The sequence below is a fragment of the Cricetulus griseus genome, chromosome 2 (genome assembly GCF_003668045.3).
Source record: "Cricetulus griseus strain 17A/GY chromosome 2, alternate assembly CriGri-PICRH-1.0, whole genome shotgun sequence".
Taxonomy (NCBI): domain Eukaryota; kingdom Metazoa; phylum Chordata; class Mammalia; order Rodentia; family Cricetidae; genus Cricetulus; species Cricetulus griseus.
In genome coordinates, this window is record NC_048595.1 from 84,090,105 (window position 1) to 84,112,198 (window position 22,094).

The following is a 22,094-nucleotide window of genomic DNA, read 5'->3' on the forward strand; positions in this document are numbered from 1 at the left end:
ACATAGAGGAAACTGTCTAGAAAAACAAAACAAAACAAAACAAAAAGACTGACTCCAAAGCTAACTGCTACAGTGTAACATGTCTCGAGTGATGCTCCTGAACCCTGTCTGGTGTCCACTCCAGTCTTGGTGTTCCCAATCCTGAGCCTCAACAGATGGCGGCTGCTCCACCAGGACACAAGCCCCATGACACCTCAGGATTAAGGATCTTTGGTTTTAAGTCTTTATAATCCTCATTTCCAAAGCTAAACAGCTTACATTGTTGGAAGTAACTAACCCAGAGAGTTGCAGATCTAAGGAGGTCTAAACAAAGAAAAACGTGGTGGATTTTTCTCTCACATCCTGGTGAAGAATGATGCTTAAAGTCCAAATGTATTGTACCAAATGATCACCAACAAACCTCCAAGGTAGCATTTGTTTTCACCATTTCAAAAACAAGAAAACTTAGCTGGGCGGTAGTGGTGGTGGCCCACGCCTTTAATCCCAGCACTCGGGAGGCAGAGGCAGGCAGATCTCTGTGAGTTGAGACCAGCCTGGTCTACAATAGCTAGTTCCAGGGCAGCCTCCAAAGCCACAGAGAAACCCTGTCTTGGGGAAAAAAAAAACCAAAAAAACACTACCACCAACAAGCAAGAAAACTTCTCTTTCTCCCTAGTACTTTGGTCAGATGACCTAGGCAATGCAGAAGATCCTCCCAAGCTCTGACAGTCAAGACAATGTAGCCATCCCAATCCATACTTACATCTCCATGTTTATAGCAGAATTAATTCACAAAAGCCAAGAAATGGAGCCAGCCTAGAGCTCCATCAACAGATGAGAGAATGTAGTACATACACACAGTGGGCCACATTCAGCTGTACAGATAATGGAATCATGGTATTTGAAGGAAATCATATTAACCAAATTAAACCAAGACTCAAAAAGACAGACATTGCATGCTTTCTCTTATATACAGAATCTAAATTTAGCTACATGCTGTGTGTGTATGTGTAAACATGTACAGACATACACATCTATGAAAGGAGAGCTCAGAACAGTGAAAGGTGGGAGCAGGGACTGGGAAGGCCAGTGGAAGAACAAATATGAGCAAAGAACAATAATAGAGATGAAAATTTCATTAAGAAAACCCATTATTTTGTGTACTAACTGGAAAAGTTAATTAAAGATAAAAATGTACCAAAAAGGCAGTGAGGGTGGGTGCTAAGAAGCAAATGGAACTCTGGGAAAGAAAAACTTACTTTAAAATAATTAGGTACATAGAGGACAAGAAGTTATCTTTATCAGGACAACAGCATCACAAAAGGCTTAGCATCCATATCCTTTGTTAGTTAAGGGGAAAAAAAACTATTCTGCCAAAAAAAAGACTATGTTCAAATGATTCTTTCAGCTAAAATTTCTTATAAATATTAATCATTTATAAAGAGGTTAATTCCAAGAATTTAATATTCAGTCATTAAAATATAAACATTTCTCATCTGTTACATACAATAAAGTATGTTTAATCAGAAATTTCAATTACTATAAAATCAGACCTAAGATCATAGTTTCATGGTAAAAGTCAATGAAGAACATAAACAATTCATATATTTTTGTATAAACATTAGAAAATTAATATTGTACACAAAATCTACAACTAAGGTATAAGGTCTAATGAACCCAATATCCACTTATATTTAATAATATATTTTTACCTAGAAATATATATGAGGTAGATAAGTGGCTACTTTGGGAACACATAAAATTTCAAGAGATTTAATAATATTTAGGTCTTTAAATGGGCTGAGAAATTTGGAATGTTGCTGGCAACAAGTGTGCATGAGCAAGTGTTCAAGCTGCTTGGAGCTTCAAGTCACCCAGGACAGAAACAAACTGTGCAAAATGTTTCACGTTGGATTTCCGGGAAACAAACTGTCTAAAGCCTCAGTTTCTTTTTTGAATCTCTGAGACACTAAGATGAAGTGAGAAACATGCAAAGCAAACCATGTGATTTCCCAGTTTGTTCCTATTTTGAGTAAAATTAACTCATACCATTTTGCAGATGGTAACTACACTGAAGTCCTCAGCTTCTAAGTATAACCAAATACCAGCAACAAACAGTAAATTACATAAGATCAAGAGCTAGAGATGTAAAATAAACTATAGGAAAAAGCAAAATGGATACATTTATACACATGCATGTATTTATTTTTAAATACTCCCTTTTATCTATTATTTGTCTCAAAGCAGATCTACGGCTTTGGGGTGTGTTTGAATACCAGACACTAACAATAAGTGCATGTATCCCAAAACCAACAAAAATGTAAACAGTAGTCTTATTCTTAACAAACTGTGTAGCCAGGCAATGGTGTCACACGCTTTTAATTCCAGCACTTGGGAGGCAAGTGGATCTCTGTGGATTCAAGGCCAGCCTGGTCTACACATCGACTTTGAGGACCACCAGAGATGTTGTTACACACAGAAATCCTGTCTCAACAAAACAAAACAAGAAACTGTGCAAACAATCTACATTAGAACAAACTAAAAATGTATTGTGTCTTCGCACACTAGTATCACAAGCAGAACACACTATCAATACATTTCAGAATACATATTGCATAATCCATGCACATGGATTTGTATGTGATAGAAATCAGTCCTGTCCTCTTGAGTGGCTGAGTAGCACCTAGGAAGGGGTGAAGAAACCTTTGTGGGGTGAAAGCAGTGTTCAGATTTGATGTGCATGGTGTAGATCTTACATACATATGTAAGGATGTAGCAACTTAGAGAGTTCTGTGTTTTACCACATGTAAATTATACCTCACTGGGGAGGGGATCAGCTACAGGGTCAACAAATGGAGCTCACTCTCAAATGCAGGCATCTATAACCGCAGAAGCCACTTTTCATCACTGAGCCAGCCATTAGTCCCAGGGTGAACAGGAACCCGACACTGCATCGCCTGGCGTTCCAGTCTCACCAACCCGAGCACCTCACACCTAAAGGTCATGCAATGACCCTGCCCTCCCTTCTCCCAGGACTTCACTGGCGCTGTGCTCACATAATCCAGCCATTTTCAAAATCCCCTTTCTTTCTGTCTTTGTTTTCCCAGAGCAGACATGATAATAAATGATGATTCATTTTATGCTGAGAAAGGGGTCTTTAAATTAATTTGCAAGAACATTTGCTAGGAGCCAATTCATCAACAGACCAATTTGCAGAATGTATCAAATTTAACTTCATTCCTTTTTGAAGATTTCAGTTAAATTTTAGTACACTGATTTTTACTTTGCTTCACAGCAGCTTTTAAGGCTATTTAGTTTGCAAAAAAGCAAAGGGTTTCAGGATAAGCTAGTTTTCCTATGAATATATTCTTTGTGAATATATTCAATAAATGTGAATATACTCTTTATAATTATCATATTCATGAATATATCCTCCTTATGAATATATTCATGAATACATTTCTTTGCCCTGTTGGGAAAAACTTTTTAATACAGTTTAAAATTAATGAACATGAATATATTCATGAACATTTTTATAAGTTTATATTCATATTCATGAACTATGTTCTTGACCATACTGGGACATTTTAAAATCTAGTTTAAAATTTAATGAATATCAATATATTCACTAAGAATATATTCATGTTTTCATCAGCATATATTCATATTCATAGCCTGTATTCTTGACCATACTGGAAAAGCTTAGAACTCAGTTTTAAATCTGATAAATATTAATAGATTCATTAGGAATATATCCATAAGAATGCACTCATATCCCTTGAATATGTTTAAGACCAGTATTCTTGCAAGTCAACTAATCATTTAATGGACAAAATGAACATTCTGAAAAGCAGGGCTAAGAACATATTTGCTTACAGCTGGTGAACTGACTTACTTCTGTGTAGACGAAGTTTTGCAACCATTCGTCAGCCAGACCTGGAGAAAGAAAGCAAATACAGAAGGCAAACTGGTCTCTTCCTTTCCTGCCTTTGAATCCAGGACTTAAATGGCAGCCCCTGGGTTGTCGGGTTTTGAGTCTTGAAATGGGAATTGCATCAGTTTTTCCTGTTCTGAGGCCATTGGGTGGGATGGAATCACACTACTGTCATCTCAGGGACCCCAGCTTGAATATAGTTGGTCATGGGCCTTTCCAGCCTCTATAATCATGTGAGCAAATCCCCAAAACATCCCCTCATATTCCTATGTACATATTCCAGTGACTGTCTCTCCAGAGACCCAAACAGACTTCCTTATCTGGGTGACCCATATTGGCAGCCTAGTTTATGTATCCAAATTATGTATGTATGTATGTATGTATGTATGTATGTATGTATGTATGTATGTATGTGTATGTATGTATACACACACACACACACTACAAGTTCGTTCATATAATCACACTCACAGACCTATTCATATGCAGCACTATCATTTTATAAACATATATTTTCTGTATCTTTTATTTATGTATACATTCTATGCTTATATACACACATAATCATAAAAGCATAGCTGTGTTTCCCTGTATGGGAGTGTGTGAAGGCCAGAGGTTAATGTTGGGATGTCTTCCTCAATTGCTTTTCCACCTTAATTTTTGAGACAAGGTGTCCAAATAAACTGGAGCTCAGTGTTTCAGCTAGACTGGCTGGCCAGTGAGGCCTGGGGATCTGCCTGTCTCCACTGGCATTGGGGTCACAGTGCTACTAATTTTTATGTGGCTGCTTGGGTTCCAAACTTAGGTCCTCCTCGTGCAGCAAGACTCCACCATCCCACACAGCCCTTGCTGTCTTTATTCAAGCATACAGTGGTGAACTCACAGTCAACAAATATAACTAATTTTATTTTGTCAAGAGCAACTGTATGAAGATATATTTTATATATCATATTTCACATACTATAAATACATCAATTTTAGGATAGAATTCAATATTTGTTGTTGTGTGTTTGCAAAATGATAACCACAATCAATTTTGGAATACTTTTAGCTAGACATGAAATGCATACTTATAATTGCAGCACTCACGAAGCTGAGGCAGGAGAACCCTAGGTTTCAGGACAATCTGGGCTACATAGCTTGACCATCTCTAAACAGATAAGTTAGTAAGTATTTTATCTCCCTTAAAAGAAACCTCCTATACTCAGCAGTGTTTACTTTTAATTCTACCATTTACCACTGAAGCACCTACAGATTTATTTACCTAGCTCACATAAATGAAACACGTAATCCTTCATGACTTGATTCTTTTATTGGCACATCTTCAAGATGCATCGTTTTCCAGTGCACATCCTCCCTTTACAAGCAAATAATATCCCACTGTACAAAGATACCACATTTTATTTACCTATCAGTTGACAGGCATTTAGACAGTTTTGACCTTTTTCAAGATTTATTTACTTTTATTTTATGTGTACAAGTGTTTTGGTTGCCTGTATGTATGTACATTCCATGTGTTCCTGGTACCCATAGAAGCCAGAGGGTGTCTGACCCCCTGAAACTCAAGTTACAGAGTTGTGAGCCGCCATGTGGGTTCTGGGAACTGAACGTGGGTCCTCTGGATGAGCAGCCAATGCTCTTAATCATAACCATCTCTCCAGCCCTGACTGTTCTACTTTATAAATAACACAATGATGATCGTGCACATACAAGTTTGTTTTATGTAATGCTAAGGATCAAATGCAGACTAGGCAAGTGCTCTATGACTACAACCCCAGCCACGTACGTACGTACGTACGTACGTACGTGTGTGTGTGTGTGTGTGTGTGTGTGTGTGTGTGTGTGTGTGTGTGTGTGTGCTGTGTGGGGACTGAACTCATACTGTAAGACTTAGCATTGCTAGGCAGTAGTGGTGCACATGCCTTTAATTCTACCTCTCAGGAGGAAGAGGCAGGTGGATCTCTGAGTTCAAAGCTAGCCTGGTCTACAGGGTGAGTTTCAGGACCTGTCTCGGAGGGAAAAAAAAGATTTTACAGCAAGCACCCATACCAACTGAGCCATTTTACTGATACCTCGTCCCCATGCTTGATATCAATACTCACGGAAATTAATAATCTCAGAGTGGAACTTGCACTATATGGCAACCCCAAGTTTAACCTTCTAAGAAAGGACCAGATTGTTTCCACAGCAGTTGTATTATATTACATTCCTGAGGAATATTTGGAAGTTTTGATTTCTGCATGGTTCTTTACAAAGCCGCTATGACTGTGACGAAGTAGCTCACACTGACTTGCACTTCCATGACATATGAATCTGCTGAAGATTACAAGCTGACTGGTCATTTGTATACCCTTTCTGAGGAAAATGACTTTGCTTCATCTCATCAGTTTTAGAGAGAAAGATCTACTATTTAACAATGTAAAGCAAAAGGAAGAGAGCAGGCACCAAACATGGTCCAGCTACTGTATCTTATCCTAATTCCTGACTGCATTTAAGTACCTCTAGATCCCACACTGAAAGAGTACACAGAAACAGCATGCAATATTGGAACATATACATCTCCTGAAACTGATTAAGATAACTGGGTGTACAGGTGACTCTAGGAGAATGTGTGCCTGCATCTGAAACTAAGGACATACTAAGACCCACTATTTCCTGATCCAGAATGTTCATGGGAGAAAAGCCAGTTTCTCTTATGTTCACTTGTAATGGAGCCAAAGGCTTCGGTTAAATTCAGCTACTTGCCAAAAGGAGCAGTCGACTTACAGATAGAATGGAAATGTGAGGGGAGGAAAGCAGCCAAATCCCTTTATGTGCAGCCTGTTCACAAATCGGCTCCTGTTTGGTCCCCAACACCCACACCAGGCGGCTCACAGCCCTCTTTAATTCCAGCTACAAAGGATCTGCAACCTCTGGTCTGACACCCATACACAGTTACACACACATACACTTTATTCATTTATTTGTTTGTTTGCTTTTGTGTTTTTCAGACATGGTCTCACTATGTAGCTTGGCTGGTCTTGAACTCACTATGTAGACCAGGCTGGCCTCAAACTCACAGAGGTGCATTTATGCCTGTTGAGTGCTAGGATAAAGGGCATGTAACATCACAATCAGAAAACATATAATTTTTTTTAATCCAGTGGGGACTGACAATATAGCTCAGTAAGTAAAGAAAGGTGTTTGCCTCCGAGCCTGACAACCTGGGTTAGATCCTCAGAGCTGACATGCTGGAAGACAAACAACTACTCTCATCTCCACATGCTCACCTCCCTACACACACAATGGATAAAAAACAGGACCAGGGAGGGAGGAATGGAGAAAAGGACACATTTTGGGCTGACAGGATGACTTAACAGGAAAAGGTGCTTCCCATTAAGCCTGGCAACCTGAATTTGATGCTGGGACTCACATAGTGACCAGAGAGATCTGACTGCTGCAAATCGTGCCCTGACCTCCACATATGCACACATATGGTATGTACACATACATGCATGCATGCATATGCACAAATAATAAATGTAATAACAAATTTTAAGTAGGATAAAGAAACCAGTGCTGAGAACAAAAGTGAAAGCAGAGGCCCTGTGGTTTACTGCTGGTCCCTCTGTGCTGCCTAACATGCCTCTCTTGGTACTATGATCACATGATGCAGACACCCCGGACATGCAGCTTTATGAAAAATCATCTTGAGATAAAGTTTAGTAATGCAACTGGCAGCTACAATGACCCAGAATTCCTTCTTTTAACAAGTTACCCTAAACAAACAACCGCAAATAACTATATGCATTTACCAACCCATTACCTAAAGTAGGAGAAGCTAGATATGCTAGTACATGCCTGTAATTCCAGCATTTGGGAGTGTGAGGAAGGAAGAATGAGTGTTTAGTGTCAGTCTGGGCTACACAGCAAGTTCAAATCCAGCCTGAGCGACACGATGAGATTCTGTCTTCAAAGATAAGTGCAGGGGAAAACACTTGCCACCAAGCCTGACAACCTGAGTTTGATCCCTAGAGCCCACATAGTGGACAGAGTTGTTTGCTTTCCTCCACACATGCTCTGAGACAACCATGCCCCCTCTCCACCTCCCACACACCAAAAAAGATGAGAGAATGGAAACTATTTTACAAACACATATTTAGTGGAAATGCAGGTTATATATACACTTTAATAGACATATATAGGTATTTTGTAAATCCAGACGAATATGCTTAATTTTGGAGGAACAAGGTAAGATTATTTAGAGAGATTTCATTTTTGCCATATTATCTGCATATTTGAATTTTCTCTACTATCTACTTATCTGAAAATGAGTACTAGAAAACTTTCACTTAGGGCTGGGAAACAGCTCAGTGGGTAAAGTAGCGTGAGGACGACCAAAGTTCAAACACCCAGAAACTAAGGGAGGCAGCACATGTCCAGTCCTGGTGCTCCTAAGGCACAGTGAAAGGTGGCACTGCCCGCTCCTAGCTCACAGACCGGCTAGCCTAGCTTACACAGGGCACAGGCAAACAACCAGACCTCGCACAAACAAGTTAGGTGAGGACCCACAGCAAGGTTGTCCTCTAGCTTACACTCTGTAGGACACACACACATATACATACCCCACAGAGATAAAAAAGAATTTACTTAGACTTCAGATTATATATATAGTGTTCTATTTTTCAACTCTGAAACAATTTTGTGGATTGACAGACAAGTGGTTACACTTGTTTTTTTGTGCCTACACTGATGACTATTATGAAGAAAAAAGATGCTTTATATAGTTGTTGGTGATCATGCTAATATACTAACAAGTCCCGTTCTGAAAACTACACAGGCATTCTGCTGATAGGAGCATTTGCCTTGTGCTGCACTGTGGCACTCTGCAGACCACAGGAACTAATCCGACTAACAACAAGGAAAAAGACTGTGCAATGCTGATCCAGTGTTTAGTGTAACAACCCCAACTCCAGCTGGAGACCACCAGATGCTCTGATAAGCCTCCCACTGCTTCACACACATGGTAAAACAGCGAGTGCACCAGTACTCACCCAAGAAAATGATCCTCCAGTCTCTATTCTCCTACACATATTTCCCAGATAGAAAGCGAACAAGGGCCATTTTATAAGAAGGGGTGTCTTTGAATATGTTTCTAAACATTAAATTAAAAGGTATGGTTCATTAAGAGAAAAAGAAACAAGGGTGGGTGGAAAAGAAAAAGTAGGTAGCTTAGTTTACTAGGAAACATCCATCTTTACTTGCACTAATTTGAACATACACGAAGCCTGGAACAGCTTTTTAACTATATATATGCCCATCGAAAGGACAATCAGAGTCAATAGACTGAAAAGGCCACTCTGCAGCGTCCAAGATTGAGTCATGGACTTTATTCACTTTCCCTCATCACTAGAAGCAGAAAAACTAGAGGCAGTTAGATAATGAATGCTAGGTATTTTTACTCCTAAAGGCCCCTGGAGGTGTCTATTCAGGCTACCAGGCTCCCAAGAGAGGAATGTGGCATTATCTCTTAAGGGTGCCCGACAGCAGTGAGTGAGTGATGACAGGCTTTGATCCTAACCAGAAGGTCTCCAACACTATACCAGAGCCATGAGAAGGAATACATCAACACTGGGTGCTAACCCTTCTACCTGATCATTTCTTTTATGACTCAAGGGAGATCCATTCGATACCAATTTTACTAACAAGATACAGAGATTAACTGCAAAGGTTAAAGTGTTATGAAAATGAGTCAATTACTAATACAGAAAACCAACTAGAATTATGGCCTATTTTCAAAAGGCCTTTTAACTTTCAATATCTAGAGTAAAGAGCAATTAAGAAAGGAAAGAAAGAAAGAAAGAAAGAAAGAAAGAAAGAAAGAAAGAAAGAAGAAAGGGAGACTGAGAGAGGAAGGAGGAAGGGAGGGAGGGGGAGGGAGGGAGGGAGGGAGGGAGGGAGGGAGGGAGGAGAGGAGAGGGAGGGAGGGAGGGAGGGAAAAAAGGAAGAAAGAAAGTCAGCCTCCTACTTCCTCTTTACATAATACATGACAATTTACTTCTACTTTGAAAACACAAGATAATATCACACTAATAAAAGGACTCACTAGCAATGCTTTCCTTTTTCCTTCTAGTCTTTCACTTGTTCTGGGAATCAGTTTCCTTTAGGCAAAGCTGTAGTGAAGCCTGTATCACACTGCATATCTCAGGAGAAACAGAGCATGAGCATATAATGGAATTACTGACAGTTTCGTAACAGACTCTGAAATATTTAGCTAGAGAAAAAACATATTAAGAATTCTAAGCTTTTAAAAGCTAAACTTAATTTCTGGCAAGCATGACTGGTAATTACAGCCAAAAGCCAAATATTATGGAGTCCATTTTTAGACTAAGCAATCTTAGCACTCAGCACACGCAATCAGGGAGCACTTCTGGCGTAATGATATCTGCTCAGCTCCCGAAAACCGGAGACATCAAGCTTCTCCAATGTGACTCGGAAAATGAGGCCTGTATGGGAACAAACTGAAAGCGTAAAACAGTGGCCACAGCACTAGGGAGGCAGAAGCAGGCGGAGCTCTGTGAGTTGGAGGATAGGCTGGTCTACAGAGTGAGTGCCAGGACAGCCAGGGCTACATAAAACAATGAAAACCCCCACCAAACCAACAAACAAAACCTGTGGCCAGAAATGCAGCATTTATAGGCAATTTATAACTATCTTTATTTTCACCTATGAGAAACAACCATACAAATAATCACCAAAAATTCAATATTGAAAAAAATTCATTTTGTTGTTTTTCAAGACAACCCTGGCTGTCCTAGAACTCTCATAGTTTTGGTTGTGAGCCTAGCCTTTAACGCTGAGCCATCTCTCCAGCCCTGTCCTGGAACTCTCTATATAAACCAGGTTGGCCACAAACTCAGAGATCACACTGCCTCTGCTTCCAGAATGTTGGGATTAAGGAGTGCACCACCATGCCCAGCAATATTAAAAATATTGCGATCTATTCACACTCTGGTTCATATATGCAAATCCACATATTCCAAATCCTACACAAAATCACTGGGAATATTTAAATTTTCCAAACTGACAGCCAAATACCTCATAGGTACCAGGAGGAAAAAAAAAAAAAAAAAGCAAAAGCATACTACTGAGTACAGAAAAGGACTGACAAGCCAAGTCAAAGAGCTCTCAAGGGCTGATGAAGCTAGGACAATGCAAGCAAGAAAACCAAGTAATATTAGATTCTAACCCAGAGTATCCATGTGTTATGTGACTTTTCCTAGAAAGACATGAAAATGAGCAAACCTCAATTCACCGCCAAACAAGTAACACACAGACCAGAGAAATTATTCCACTCAGGGACAGATTACTGAAGCAGTGAGTTTACTGGGGCTAATGATAAGAATATAGTTACTCAAAAACAACAAAATTACCAAAAAGCCCAATCCCGCGTTTTTTTTACAGTTCTTGAGCAACCTGCAGTCAGTCCCACTGGAGAGTCTCTCCTTTCGCCCTAACAAGTATTTACTGCTTTTATCTCCTTCAAGGGTGGGAGCTCCCAGGTCTTGTAAGTTTTGTGAACTTCCTGCATGTAGTCCTTTGACTAAGAAATAGCCCCCATAAGTTTGGCTATTTGAACACTTGGTCCTCAGTGGAATTGTTTGGAAAGTATTAGGAGGTGTGGTCTTATTGGAGGAAGTATGTCACTGGGGGCAGGCTTTCAGGCTTCCACAGGGAATGAATCAATTCTTCTGAAACTCTGCCTCCTCTCCTCCCATATCCTCCCAATCCCTGCTTCTCTCTCTGCCGCCTGCTTAATAATTTTTGAGATGTAAGTTCTTTGCTCTCCCATCATGGACTCTAACCCTCTGAAACAATAAGCCCAACTAAACAATTTCTTTTTAAAGTTGACTTGGCCCTAGTGTTTTATCATAGCAACAGAAAGGTAAGATATGAAACATTTAGGACAAGGAGTTATTACATCATTGGAAGTGGGCTTTGAAAATTTACAGACTCACCCAATTCCTAATTCTCTGCCCCCCCCCCCCCCCCCCCCCCCCCGGCTTCCAAATGTGTGTGGTTGAGATGTGTGGCTCAGCTTCCTGCTCCAACTTCTTGCTGCAGTGCCTTCCCAGTCATTATAGACTTCTAGCCCTCTGGAACAGTAAACAGCAATAACAAAAACAAACAAACAAACAAACAAACACCTCCTTCTTCAGTAGTTGCTTTTGGTCATGGTATTTTACCACAGCAATAGGAAAGTAACTAATATACCTAGTCTACTAAGCTCCATCCCCCCCGTCCCCGAGGAATGTTTCAATTTAGAGGCAGCTATACATCACTACATGTCCATACTAACGGAATTAAATATGTGATTTATTAGTAGGAAAAAGATAACTCTACTGTACAGACTTTTAAATGATTTATATAGATGCTGCTACCTCAAGAAGGTGAAGTGCAGCTCCTCACCCATGAAGTGTGGGCTGCTTCTTCCAAAAAGCAAAGTAGGTGGGGGAAAGACAAACATATAAAGCAACAAACACTAACTAATCCTGAGATCATACACCATTGGTACATGATAAGGACAACATTTTAGGGGTAGCAGGAGAGTGAGTCAAAGAGCCTTCTGCTTGATCCCGAGAACCCACATGCGGAAGGTGAGAACCTATTAATCAACTCCCACAAGCCATCTTCTTACTTCCACATCTGTATGTGGCACACATGTTCAGGTACACACATGCATGTGTTTACACACAAAATAAAATACATAAAAGACATTTTTACCATTATTCCCTTTCTCAAAAACTCTGGCAAGGGAGAAAAGTATAAGGTGATCCCAGACTAAGGAAAGTCTTGTGTTCTCTAGAGGCCATCAAAACATTCTAAAAGACTGTTACAGTTCAGAGAAGTCAAGAGGAATAAGTGTTATATGGTGTCATCCGGGTATGGCGCACTGTCCAAAAAGGAGACATGAGGTAAAAACTAGGAACATATGAATGAAGTGCAGACTTGAGATGGCATCCATTTATTGGTTCATTAACACTAAGAGACAGCACACTAACATAAAATACACCAAACCATCTTGCACATGGGAACCCTCAACTATCTAAAGTTCCTGCAACCTTGAGGTCTGTGTGTAACATTATTATAATGTATGTACTAGATGGAAATGGCATATTGACTGTTGGTAGATACTGTTCACACACATCTTTTTTTTTTTATCTTATTAGTTCAAATTAGGAAAAACTTGCTTCAGATGTCAATTCCTTTTCCCTCTCCCTCCCCTGCCCCCAACATCCCACCTGCCCCTAGCCATCCCCCCTCCACTCCCCAGGCAGAGTAAGGCCCTCAAAAGGGGCTCCCCAAAGTCTACCACATCATCCTGGGCCAGGCCTAGGCCCTTCTCCATGTGTCCAGGTCAAGAGGGCATCCCTTCACTGGGCTCTCAAAATCCCTTTTTTTAATAAATTATTTATTTTTATTTTATTTGCATTAGTGTTTTGTCTGCATGTATGTCTGTGTGAGGGTGTCAAGATCTTGGAGTTACAGACAGTTGTTAGCTGCCATGTGGGTGCTGGGAACTGAACATGGGTCCTCTGGAACAACAGTCAGTGCTCTTAACCACTTTGCTATCTCTCCACCTACATATTTAATACAGTGCATTACCCCTGTATAAATGGAAATACTTAAGTTCAACATTTCTAGACCACTATGGCTGTTAATTTTTGTACAATGCCAACTCAACACGGTAAACTGGGATACTTTTTTCCAAAGTTGACAGCACAGCTAAAGTTTTCAAAAATATAAATTATATATATCTATATCTATATAGATATAGATATAGATAGATAGATAGATATACCAATAATGGCAGTATGTTACGCATCAATAGCAGCAACAGCTTTTCCAGGTTCTGCAGTCATTTGAACAAAATTGTAGAAATATCCAGCACTCTCCATAAAAAAAAAAGTAAAAACCCAAATCACAGAAAAACAGCACAGTTCTGTTACTCTTGTGGTACCTGGCACCATTTTTTTTTTTTAAATTAGCTTCTCAATCATCATCTGGAAGGAAACAATTCTAAGCAACATCATTAAAAACAGCTCTGAAAAAGCACAGTCACTACTATGTATCACAAAGCAGGTCCACATATGAGTGAGTACATATCATGTTTGTATTTTTGTGATTGGGTTACCTCTCTCAGAATGGTTTCTTCGAGTTCCATCCATTTTCCTGCAAATTTCAAGATTCCATTGTTTTTTTTCTGCTGAGTAGTACTCCATTGTGTAAATGTACCACATTTTCTCTATCCATTCTTCTGTTGAGGGGCATCTAGGCTGCTTCCAGTTTCTGGCTATTACAAATAATGCTGCTATGAACATGGTTGAACATATGTCCTTGTTATATGAATGTGCTTCTTTTGGGTATATGCCTAGGAGTGGAATTGCTGGATCTTGTGGTAGACTCATTCCCATTTTCTTGACGAGTCACCATACTGATTTCCACAGTGGCTGTACAAGTTGGCACTTCCACCAACAGTGGAGAAGTGTTCCTCTTTCTCCGCATCCTCTCCAGCATAAACTGTCATTGGTATTTTTGATTTTAGGCATTCTGACAGGAGTAAGATGGTATCTCTGAGTTGTTTTGATTTGCATTTCCCTGATGACCAAAGATGTTGAACACTTTCTCATGTGTCTTTCAGCCATTTTAGATTCCTCTATTGAGAATTGTCTATTTAGTTCTGTACCCCACTTTTTAATTGGGTTGTTTGGTGTTTGGGGGACTAGCTTCTTGAGTTCTTTGTATATTTTGGAGATCAGCCCTCTGTCAGATGTGGAGTTGGTGAATATCTTTTCCCAGTCTGTGGGCTGTCATTTTCTCTTGCTGACTGTGTCCTTTGCCTTACAGAAGCTTCTCAGTTTCAGGAGGTCCCATTGATTAATTGTTGATCTCAGGGTCTGTTTTGTTCAGGAAGCGGGCTCCTGTACCGAGTATTCAAGGGTATTTCCCACTTTATCTTCTAGTAGGCTCAGTGTGGCTGGGTTTATGTTGAGGTCTTTGATCCATTTTCACTTAAGTTTTGTGCAGGGTGAAAGGTCTATGTGTAGTCTTCTACATGTTTGCATCCAGTTATGCCAGCACTATTTGTTGAAGATGTTCTCTTTGTTCCAGCGTATATATTTGGATTGTTTGTCAAAAATCAGGTGTTCGTAGGTGTGTGAGTTAATTTCAGGGTTTTCAACTCTATTCCATTGGTCTACCTGTCTATATTTTTGTGCCAATACCAAGCTGTTTGCAGGACTATAGCTCTGTAATAGAGCTTAAAGTTAGGGATGGTGATGCCTCCAGAAGTTCCTCTATTGTACAGGGTTGTTTTGGCTATCCTGGGTCTTTTGTTTCTCCATATAAAGTTGAGAATTGTTCTTTCAAGGTCAGTGAAGAATTGTGTTGGGATTTTGATGGGGATTGCATTGAATCTGTAGATTGCTTTTGGCAAGATTGCCATTTTTACTATGTTGATCCTGCCTATCCAAGAGCATGGGAGATCTTTCCATTTTCGGGTATCTTCTTTAATTTCTTTCTTAAGAGACTCAAAATTCTTACGGTACAGGTCTTTCACTTTTTTGGTTAGTGTTATTCCAAGGTATTTGATGTTGTTTGTGGCAATTGTAAAGGGTGATGCTTCTCTGATTTCTTTCTCCACCAATGTGTCATCCGTGTATAGTAGGGCTACAGATTTTTTTTTTTTTTGAGTTAATCTTGTATCCTGCCACTTTGCTGAAGGTGTTTATCAGCTGTAGGAGTTCCCTGGTAGAGTTTTTCGGGTCACTTATGTAGACTGTCATAACATCTGCAAATAGTGAGAGTTTGACTTCTTCCTTTCCGATTTGTATTCCCTTGATCGCCTTTTGTTGTCTTATTGCTCTAGCTAGAACTTCAAGGACAATATTGAAGAGGTATGGAGAGAGTGCACAGCCTTGTCTTGTACCTGATTTTAGAGGAATTGCATTGAGTTTCTCTCCATTTAATTTGATGTTGGCTGTTGGCTTGTTGTATATTGCTTTTATTATGTTGAGGTATGTTCCTGTTATCCCTGATTTCTCCAGGACCTTTATCATGAAGGGGTGTTGGATTTTGTCAAAGGCTTTTTCGGCATCTAGTGAGATGTTCATGGGATTTTTTTTTCCCTGAGTCTGTTTATATGGTGGATTAATTGATGGATTTTTGTATGTTGAATCATCCTTGCATCCCTGGGATGAAGCCTACTTGATTGGGATGGATGATTTCTCTGATGTGTTCTTGGATTCGATTTGCCAATATTTTATTGAGAATTTTTGCATCAATGTTCATGAGGGATATTGGTCTGTAGTTCTCTTTCTTAGTTGTGTCTTTGTGTGGCTTGGGTATCAAGGTTATTGTGGCCTCATAAAAAGAGTTTGGTAATGACCCTTCTGCTTCTATTGTGTGGAATACTTTGAGGAGAATTGGTATTAGCTGTACTTTGAATTTCTGGTAGAATTCTGCACTGAAGCCATCTGGCCCTGGCCTTTTTTTTGGTTGGGAGACTTCTAATGACTGCTTCAATTTCATTAGAGGTTATAGATCTATTTAAATTGCTTATCTGTTTTTGATTTAATTTTGGTAAGTGAAATATGTCCAGAAAATTGTCCATTTCCTTTTGATTTTCAAATTTTGAGGAATATAGGTTTTCAAAATATGACCTGATGATTCTCTGGATTTCCTCTGAGTCTGTTGTTATGTCCCCCTTTTCATTCCTGATTTTATTAATTTGCATGTTCACTCTTTGTTGTTTCGTAAGTTTGGATAAAGGTTTGTCTATCTTGTTGATTTTCTCGAGGAACTAACTTTTTGTTATATTGATTCTTTGTATTGTTCTCCTAGTTTCTATTTTATTGATTTCAGCCCTCAATTTGATTATTTCCTGGCGTCTGCTCCTCTGGGGTGTATTGGCTTCTTTGTTTTCTAAAGCTTTCAGTTGTGCTGTTAATTCTCTAGTGTGAGTGTTCTCCTGTTTCTTCATTTGGGCATTTAGCGCTATGAACTTTCCTCTTAGCACTGCTTTCAGAGTATCCCATAGGTTTGGATAAGTTGTGTCCGAATTCTCATTGAATTCTAGGAAATCTTTAATTTAATTTTTTATTTCTTCCTGGACCCATAAATTGTGCAATTGGGTGTTACTTAATTTCCATGAGTTTGTAGGTTTTCTGTAGTTCTTGTTGTTGTTGAATTCTAATTTTAAAGCATGGTGGTCTGATAAGACACAGGGGGTTATTTCAATTTTTTTGTACTTGTTGAGGTTTGCTATGTTGCCAAGTATGTGGTTGATTTTAGAGACGGTTCCATGTGGTGCTGAGAAGAAGGTAAATTGTTTTGTATTTGGGTGGAATGTTCTATAGATATCTGTTAAGTCCAATTGCGCCATAACTTCTATTAGTTCTTTTGTCTCTTTGTTAAGTTTCTGTCTGGTGTTCCTGTCCAGAGGTGAGAGTGGGGTGTTCCCAATATAAATCTCCCACTATAAGTGTGTGCGGTTTCATGTGTGATTTGAGTTTTAGTAAAGTTTCTTTTACAAACGTGGATGCCTTTGTATTTGGGGCATAAATGTTTAGAATTGAGACTTCATCCTGATGGATTTCTCTTGTGATGAGTAGGAAATGACCTTCTTCCTCTCTTTTGACTGATTTCAGCTTAAAGCCCGATTTATTGGATATTATGATTGCTACTCCTGCTTGTTTCTTGGGTCCATTTGATTGGAAGATCTTTCCCCAACCTTTAATTCTGTCTTTGAGGTTGAGGTGAGTTTCTTGTATGCAGCAGAAGGAAGGATTCTGTCTTCTTATCCATTCTGATAATCTGTGTCTTTCTATAGGGGAGTTAAGACCATTAATGTTGATGGATATTAATGAACATTGATTATTGTTCATTCTTGTTTGGTTTTGATTTGGTGATGGTTGCAAGATTAGGTGTGGGATTCTATCCCTTTTTTCTTTTGACTGTTGGTAAGTTGGGATTATCTATTGCCTATATTTTTCTGGTTGTAGGTAACTTCCTTGGGTTGCAGTTTTCTTTCCAGAACTTTCTGTAGGGCTGGATTGGTGGATATGTATTGTTTGAATCTGGTTTTGTCATGAAATGTCTTGTTTTCTCCATCTATAATGATTGAAAGCTTTGCTGGGTATAGTAGTCTGGGCTGGCATCCATGGTCTCTTAGTGTAGGTAGAATATCTATCCAGGACCTTCTGGCTTTCAGAGTTTCCAAGGAAAAGTCAGGTGTGATTCTGATAGGTTTGCCTTTATAGGTTACTTGACCTTTTTCCTTTGCTGCTCTTAATATTTTCTCTTTGTTGTGTATGCTTGGTGTTTTGATTACTATGTGGCAAGGTAACCTTTTTTTTTGGTTCAGTCTATTTGGTGTTCTGTAGGCTTCTTGTATTTTCATTGGCATGTCTTTCTTTAGGTTGGGAAAGTTTTCTTCTATGATTTTGTTGAATATGTTTTCTGTGCCTTTGAGTTGGATTTCTTCACCTTCTTCTATACCTATTATTCTTAGGTTTAGTCTTTTCACGGTATCCCATATTTCCTGGATATTTTGTGTTAGGGATTTGTTGGACTTACGATTTTCTTTGGTTGATGAATGAATCTATTTCTGCTAGTGTGTCTTTCACTCCTGAGATTCTCTCTTCCATCTCTTGTATTCTGTTGGTAATGCTTACATCTGTAGTTCCTGATGGTTACTCAGCTTTTCTATTTCCAGCATTCCCGTAGATTGTGCTTTCTTTATTGTCTCTATTTCAGTTTTTAGGTCTTGAACTGTTTCTTGTATTTTTTGGTTTGTTTTGTCTTCAATTTCTTCAAGGGATTTTCTCATGTCCTCTTTGAGGTCCTCTATCATTTTCCTGAAGATGTTTTTAAGGCATTCTCTTCTGATCCAACTGCATTGTGATGTTGAGGTCTTACTGGTGTATGGTTCCTAGTCTCCGGTGGTGTCATATTGGGTTTTCTGTTGTTAGATGTGCTTTTACCTTGTCCTCTTCTCTCCTTTCTTCTGGTGGGTGTAGCAAGTGTTTCTTGTTCTCCTGGTGGGTGTGGGACCACGGTTCCCTTCTGGTAGATACAAACAGATCCAATACTTTGATGTTGGTCCTCTTCTCGTGGATGGAGGTGTCACTGTTACCCGGGTGTCGGCAGTGTTCGGGCGTGCCGGGTCCCGCTGGTCCAGCAGTTGGAGGCAGAGCTGTCACTGGGCCTCGGGATGTCGGATCCTGCTGCTGAACTCCGTATGGCATGCAGGTCGCTTGCCTCAGATGACTCTGAGCAGCGATGACAAACCAGAACCGGAAAAAATTCCTGGCCTACCTGGGCCGGCGGATGGAGGCCAGGCTGCCTCTGGATGTTTAGTGTTCGGAACCCGCCCACGCTGAACTGGGTCTGGCACGCAGGTTGCTTGTCTCAGATGACTCTCGTTCACACACATCTTAATTCCAACGGGGCAGGAAACTGTTTTGTTCACTGTTAGAACATCTCCTGTCACCAATAGTTTTGTTTTGTTTTTTTAGTTTTTATTGGTATTCTTGAATATGAGTGTTTGTCTGTATTTATGTCAGTGAACCACAAGCATGCTTGGGGCACACAGTGGCCAGAAGAGAGCATCAGATCCTCTGGAGTTACAGATGGTTGTGAGCTGCCATGTGGGTACTGGAGACTGAACTAGGGTCCTCTCAGGTCCTCTAAAAGAGCAGCCAGTACTCTTAACTTCTGAACCATCCCCTCTGCCCCATTCAAAAGCAACTTTGGAATAAATAAATAAATAATCATATGCTTTATTTATAACACTTTTATTTCTGTTACTCATCATTAGTCCTTTATTTCTATATTTTCACTCACCAAAATATGCTATCAAGACAAGTACTAATTAATTCTGACCAACAAATTAGCACTGACTGGGGTCAAAGGTGGCTCAGTAGGTAAAGGGCTTGCCATGAAAGCTCTATGACCTGAGTTCAATCCCTGAAATCCTAATGATGGAAGGAGAAAACCACTTAAAAGTTTTCTTCTGACCTCCATGAGCATGCTGTGACAATGCCACCCCACCCCATAACACATTTAACTGACAACTATAAACAGATCTACCCAATAAACATTCACTATATCTTTCCCATAATCCAAAAATGATATGGCACTGGGGTCCTTAAAAAACAAAACAAAAACTACCATACAAAAGTCTAATTGTGAGGGGACACTGATACACAAATGAGAATCAATACAAAATGAGTGAGTATAAAGTTCTTGCTTTGTGTACCATAGGGCAGTGTAGGAGCATTTACACCCCACCACATACTCCAGGATGGTAAGTACAAAGGCTTCTTGAGTGAAGCAGGGTAAACAGGCCCCAAACAAGCAAAGTGTGTGTATGGGGGTGGAGGGTTCTGTCCCATGGGGAATGAAATACTAAGCAAAGCACAGTGATGGACACCGACTGAAATGCAGACAGACACCAGGCCATCAAGAGGTCTGGGCAGTCATGGAGTGGGGAGTTTAGGAGGGCAATATAATAGTAAGGCAGTGACTTCAACAGACGGTACTCTCTGAAGTCACAGCAGGACAAGGACAAGGCAGAATGAACCTTATGAAATTACAAAAGTAGACTAGAAAAGATGGCAAACTACATCAGTGAAACCATTTAGGAGCAAATACAGGCAGACTGAGCTACTGCTAAACTATAATGACTTATATAATTAACTTCTAATTCCATTTCTCCCCTTGTTTCTTCTAAACTCTCCCCTCACAGAAAATAATCTTTAAAAAACATAAAGGAGGTCCCTTACTCCCAGTTTTAAACTTTCCAATGCCCTGCCCTAACATATTCCAAGATTAAACTCCTCAGCATAGCCTCTAAAAGGTAACCAAATCAAGTTTCTGCTTTCTCTTCCAATTTCATCCTGTGCTATCTTCCAACCACATTACTTTTCTTTCAATTCCTTCAAAAAACACTAACCTTACCAGTGACCTCCACACTCCAAGAGGCAGTGTGAGGCTAGTATAGACTACACAGGTCAAGCCTAGCCAGAGTTACACAAGGACCCCCTCTGTCTCACAACAACAGAACCAACAAAACAACAGCAAAATTACAAAGCAAGGACTGGAAATGTGGCTCACCAGAAGGGCTTGCCTTGAACAGGAGAGGTTCTGGCTTTGATCCCCACCCAGCATTGAGGGAGGGGCATTCCTCATGCCTAAAACACTCCATTACTTGTTCCATGATTTCAACTTAAAATTTGTTACTTCCCAAGAGAACCAAACTAAGGAAAGTACACAATTACTCTTCATCATAATCTCTTATTTTTCTTTATACTTAGAATAAGCAAACTGTATTTATTCTTGTGATAGTTATGCTCTGTAAAGTCACTGCACCCACTTTACCACTGCTCCTAGAGGAAACACTTTATTAGCAAATTAGCAAGCATCTCCCATTGCTCCCTAGAGGAAGAACTGAATTATGTTCCCACTAACATCTGCTCATTTAATTTTTGCCAACCAGTCAGTACATAACCTTTGTTTCAAACATGTCAATATATGTTGATTCATTAGCATCGAACCCATGGTCAACAGAACTATAAACAATGCCAGAGCAAAGCTTATCAAACACGTAGGACATCACAGCCTGCTTCTGCTCAGGACCACTACAACACTTTAACACAACACTTGGAGCCAGTGCGAACAGCAACAACACACACACACAGCTCAAAAATATTGATATAATGGGAGTGCACAGACCACACAAATTATACTTGTCTAGAATGTGAGAACCAAAGCAAGAAGTAGCATGTTTTCTTGCTATAACTAAGCTGGGAATAATGAGGACTGACTATATTTGACTAACACCATTTTTTTAAAAAAATTATAAACCCACAAGGTGGTGGTGCATGTCTTTAATTCTCGTGCTTAGCAGGCAGAGGCAGGAGGATCTCTGTGAGTTTGAAGCCAGCCTGGTCTACAGAGTGAGTCCTAGGACAGCCAAGGATATACACAGAGAAATTCTGTCTAAGGGGAAAAAAAAGAGGAAAGAAGAAAGGAGAAAGGAGAAAGAAGAAAGAAGGAGGAGGAGGAGGAGGAGACAATGACGACAAGGAGGAAGGGAGGGAAGGAGGGAGGGAGAGAGGGAGGGAGGGAGGGTGGGAGA

General features: G+C 39.8%; 1 protein-coding gene across 6 annotated transcripts in view; it reads right to left on the reverse strand.

Moving 5' to 3' along the window:
- Kiaa1958 (KIAA1958 ortholog) overlaps positions 1-22,094 on the reverse strand; it is a 155,128-nt gene that overhangs the window by 88,358 nt on the left and 44,676 nt on the right. Inside the window, exon 1 of one of the 6 annotated variants that reach the window (XM_027402997.2) lies at positions 3,875-3,953. The exons of the other annotated variants lie outside the window; for them this stretch is intronic. The gene's annotated coding sequence lies outside the window, so the exon portion shown is untranslated. Of the gene's footprint in view, positions 1-3,874; positions 3,954-22,094 lie in introns of those variants that run through there. 6 annotated transcript variants of the gene reach the window in all.